General features: G+C 51.2%; 1 protein-coding gene across 1 annotated transcript in view; it reads right to left on the bottom strand.

Annotated features, from left to right (window-relative positions):
• The window catches only part of CHST15 (carbohydrate sulfotransferase 15), an 84,902-nt gene extending 84,067 nt beyond the window's left edge, over positions 1 to 835 (bottom strand). The window contains exon 1 of the mRNA XM_007468735.1: positions 614 to 835. The gene's annotated coding sequence lies outside the window, so the exon portion shown is untranslated. The remainder of the gene's footprint in view (positions 1 to 613) is intronic.
• Between the last annotated feature and the right edge of the window lie 4,202 nt (positions 836 to 5,037).

Raw genomic sequence — 5,037 nt, 5'->3', positions numbered from 1 at the left:
ACCCCCACCCCCATCCCCACCCAAAGCGCGCTCTTAAGGATAAAGCACCGATATATCGGTCCATCGGTCCTCCGCCTGCAGCGCGCCGCCCCGATTCCGACTCCTGGGGTCGTTCTCCTGGACAGCCACCCCGTGCGTGCCCCGTGGCGTGCGCCCCCCGCCGGCCTCCGGCTGTCCGCAGCGCCACCACCCCGCCGCCGAGTACCCCGTCCCCAAGCTCTGACCGTATTTTCCCGAGCCGGGGAGGGGGGCGTGCGACCCTTCCCGCGGGGTCCCCAGCACGCGGGGCGCCCAGAGCACGGCCAGAACCGGCGGCGAGGGGACGCCCTCGGCTGGGGGGCCGCGGTTGCCTCGGGGAGACTGGGCCGAGGGTCGCGGGGCCCAAACCTGCCTCGGCTCCGCGCGCTCGCAAGTTCATTGTCTGCCTGGGCCGTCGCCGCCGCCGCCGCGCCGGGAGCGCCGCGGGGAGTGAGGCTGCGCGCAGCCTCCGCCAGGCCGGACTCCCTACGTCCAGCCCGGGCCGCCCCCGGCGCTGCCCGGCCAGAACGCGGAGGGGCGCCGGAACCCGGAGCCAGACACCCACCCGCCGCCGCGCCTGGCGCCCAACTTGTACCTGAGAAGCCCGAGTCCAGCCCGGGAGCCTCTTCGGCTCCAGCTCCGCGGGAGCGCGCCCAGCCCCGCGCCTCGAGCCCCTCATCCAGGGCGCGTCAACCTGACTCCCCGAGCGCAGGGAGGAAAAGTTTGGGAGTGACGTGCGGATGGCGAATGAAACATCCGAAAAGAACCCTCCCCCCGCCCCATGTCGCGCTGACACACATCAGCTCGAGTCTGGAATGTGAGAAAAAGGCGTGTGCGCGGAGCGGTGGGTTTGGTTCCCGCCCCCTCTCCTTCCAAGTAAACACGGCTTGTGCGATGCGGTGATTCCAAATAGAAAGCAAACCGAAACCCCTGAAGTCTGCCAATGACACCCTGCCAGAGACATTTTTAACGAACTTGGCGGTCTGGAACCAGCCCATACGTTGATATTCAAGGCCACGGCGCTGGTGGGTTCCGCGCCCTCTGTTGTATTTTTGCATCCCGAGAAGGCTCTCCCGGGCTCTTCGGCCCAGCCTGTTTGCTTCCACGGTGAGGGAAGGCTCAGCGGGACCCCGAGCCCGGCCGGCCGCAGTGGCCCAGGGGGTGGCAGCTCCAGGAAACCACCTGGGCTGCCCGAGGTCAAGGAAGCGGCACCAGTGGTCGACTCCCTGGCTCTTGACTGGAGATACCGTCAGTTAAAGAAAAGACACTTTGAATTCTGGAAGACTCGACTCAAGCCCAGCCTCTCAGGAAACAGGTCCAAGGGACAGAAAAAAAAAATCCTTGTTCTCAGTCACATAGCCTTTTGCCTGCCCGTGTCCCCATGGCTACAGTCCAGCATCTTGTCCTCAAAGCAACAAAGCAACCAAGAGTGGAGCTAAAATGCTCCATAAGTATCAAGCGCCGGCCCACCGCTGAGGGATGCGTCCTGCGTCCTGAGGGTGCCTTTTCCCCCTTTACTCTCTTTCTGGAAATACGTGACTTTGATGGCTTGAGGCTTCATTTCACACACACACACACACACACACACACACACACTGAAATGGCAGGGGCTTTGTCACCCTAACACCCACCCCCCCCCCCCCCCCCCCCCCAAAACTATAACCCACCCTTAGGTCATAAACTTCGGCTCAGCATCCATGGCAACTAATGCAGAGGTCACAATCAGAGGATTATAACTGCAGATGGAAAGCTGGGATGAGAGGAGAATTCTTCAAAACGGTATCTTGTTTTCCCGCAAATAATGCCTCTTACATAAAATCTACGAAGAAAGATTAATGCAGCAAAGAGACCAGCCTTAGAATCTCAGACTAGATTGCTTTTTCCATATAGACTCCACTTGGTGGTTTTTGTTCATTATTATTTTTTTAAACAAAAAGCTTTTTCTGAAAATACAATGAGCTGCTTTTTGCAGGGTTCACAATTCCCAATAGATGATGATGCCATTTTTCAAGGTCTTACCCACGTTGTGGCTTTGGGGCTTATTTATTAGTTCCCAAGAAAAGCCAGCCTTTCAGTAAGGTTTATATACTCAAGTAATTGCCTCGGGGGACACAGTGAAGGGTGCTGTTAAAGAAGCTTGGTTGTGCATGCTTCTGCAAGGAAGGCCCTGGGCCAGGCAGCTGTCAGACCGGAGTGTGCAATGGGTTTAAACAAACACAGGGAAGGTTCTGTGGAAACATGGAGGAGGAAATCCCCTCCTGTAAGCGTGTGTGGAACCTTATTCCACAGCCACACATGCCTCGTCTTTCCTCTCCCCCCTCCAAGTAAACACACCAGTCTGTTGTGGAGACAGCGCAGGGCCCACCCAGATCTCACTTTCAGATTCAGGTGTCAGAAATCTCAGTTGACTCAGAGCAAACTGTTTTTAAGTAAAATCATGGTGCCGCTTTGATATGAATTCCACCAGGGACTTTCTAAAGGTATCTATATATGTGCCTGAGACTAACTGGATGGCAATTTTTCCCCTCAACGTTAATTGCAAAAAAAAAAAAAAAAAAATCACCCAAGAATTGCCCTTGAGTCTTTTATTCTGGAGAGTTGAGAGAATACCCAAAGACCAGACGTGTGAGTGACTGGGTGGGTGAGTAGATGCATGGGTATCTGTGAGAGAGGCTGGTGCCAACATGATATTGGCAACTAATGGGTAAAAAAAATACAAGTAATTTAAGAAAACGAATATCCCCTCACCATATGCGCATGCAGGCCTCCATAATTCTGGAATTAAATTGTCTGGCTTCAACCCCTACTGCTGACACCAACGAGCTGAGTGACCTTGGGCAAGTCACTTCTTTCTTTGCCTCAGTCTGGGGCCTATAATAGCCCCTACAAGCAGTAAATTGAATTATTGACCCCGTGGGGGTATTACGCTTCTACATCTTTGTCACAGCCTCATAGCACATGGAATGTGCTTCCCCATCCCTTGACTTTGGACTTGGTCATATGACTTGCTTTAGACAATGAGATTTTGAAGAATGTGACTGAATCAGAGGCTTGACATGTGTTGCAGGGCTGGGCTTGCTCTCCTGTGCTTTGGATCCATAATGAGAAGAACACATCCTGCGAAGCTGCTGCCTCTTCCAGCAAGGCTCTAGAATAAACACACGTGGAGCAGACCTGAACTCAACTTGCAGCCTGGAGCCAAGTGACCCAGCCTGGATTCAGAACTGCCTCAGCTGACCTACAAACACATGAACAAGCAGGAAATGCTTGTTGCAAGCTATTGAGTGTTGGAAATTTTGTTACATAGCATTATTGTGGAAGTGGCTGACTGCTACATTCCCTCAGTGGGCTGGTGGGAAGACTAATGATACAGTGTTTGAAAAACATTAAGCATAATTCTTAGGACCTAGAAAGAGCTCAGAAATATTAGTTATTATTAGTAATCAATATTACTGAAAGTGGTTTTGCATATAATAGTCACATGAGAACTGCTATTGAACTGGTTAATTGAATTAATGGACAAGTATTACTTGAGTAAAGATTCTATGAGAATGCAAGCACATCAGGAAATTGGAAGACCAGGGACCTGCCATGATCCCCAAGTTACATTCATTCATTCATTCATTCATTCAGCAGACACTCCCTGAACCTCTGCTCTGTGCCACACACTGGAGTGAATGTTGGAACCACTAAGAAGATTAAGTCTCCAAACCCTCCTAAGGATGGAGACCTACAGATCCCCACCATGTGACAAACACTGCTAAGTACTGCCCCGTGCTACATCATTTGACCTTCACAACAGCCTTGTGAGCCAATATTATTTAATGCCCATTTTTCAGGTGAGGAGACTGAGGCTCAGGAAAAAAAACAACATAGGAAAAGACCAAAGCCCACTCCTATACCTTTAGTGTGCACTCGTGCCAGTGAATTCAAGTTCATGGTGGGCACACCCATCAGGTAAGCGCAGTGAGGATAAAGAAGTAAACACAGCTGTGTCAGTCTCCAGGCGTCTTACGTGCAATTTGCTTAAGAAATACTGAAGCTTGGGGGGCCCAAGCTCTGCTTCTGCCATCAGCTGTCTGGAAGCCCTTGAGCCCCTCTCTGACCATCAGTTTCCCCACCTGGATGGGAGAAGGACCTTGAAAGCTGTGGCTCCAGCATCTTCTAAAGCTATTGATTCAAGAGGCATTGCTGTTGGAAGTTCATTTTAAAGGGATTAAGGGATGGGAATCACAGTGCAAGGAACTGGCCCAGTAATTTGAACGTGGGGACAACAGACCACTTAAGGGGAAAGGAGATAAGGTCGGGCCATGGGCACTGCTCCTTACAAGCCCCAACTCAACAGCCACAACCTTGCCTTTGGTCATTCCACTGTGAGCATTGAGACCAGAGCATTTGGGGTCTTCCAAGAAACTTCTGTCAGAATGGAATGCCCCCTCTAAGATGTCAGAGGACTTAGTTTTCGGCTAACGCCTTACTTCTCAGTTAACACTTTAGCAGAGACTGGAATGAAGTTCAATTCACATTCAGCTTATTCCCCAGCTCGAGGCTGTTTCCAAGGGGACGGCATGGGGTGGGTGGGGACGGCCAGAGTCAGAGTTCCTGTGCTGGGAAGGGCTGCACCTGAGGGCTGGGGATCAGTGCACAGGCTCTCCAATTTGTTTCGTTGGATCTGGCTTCAGATCTCTGCCACCAGCAACGACCTGCTTCCAGCCCTGTGACTTTGACGAATTTAGACTGCTCAGTAATCTGAAGTGCATTTCAATTTCATAAATTTAAAAATACTGTGGTTAGACAGATCCCTTCTGCAGTAATGCATCCATTAAGTGCACTTGAAGCCAATTTTGCTATGCTAATCCATCACAAATCAACGTGAAATTTAGGTTCTTGTGAAAATTTCCTACACCCGATCCAAAACCTCAACCAGATTTAGGATAATAACAAATTCCTTAAAGCTGCAGACTTCAACTCTGTATCGAAACTTCAGTGAAGAGAGCAATGGAGCCAGTTTTAAACAAA

This window comes from Lipotes vexillifer, unplaced genomic scaffold (genome assembly GCF_000442215.2).
Source record: "Lipotes vexillifer unplaced genomic scaffold, Lipotes_vexillifer_v1.1 scaffold741, whole genome shotgun sequence".
Taxonomy (NCBI): Eukaryota; Metazoa; Chordata; class Mammalia; order Artiodactyla; family Lipotidae; genus Lipotes; species Lipotes vexillifer.
This window is presented reverse-complemented; position numbering and strand designations above follow the sequence as displayed.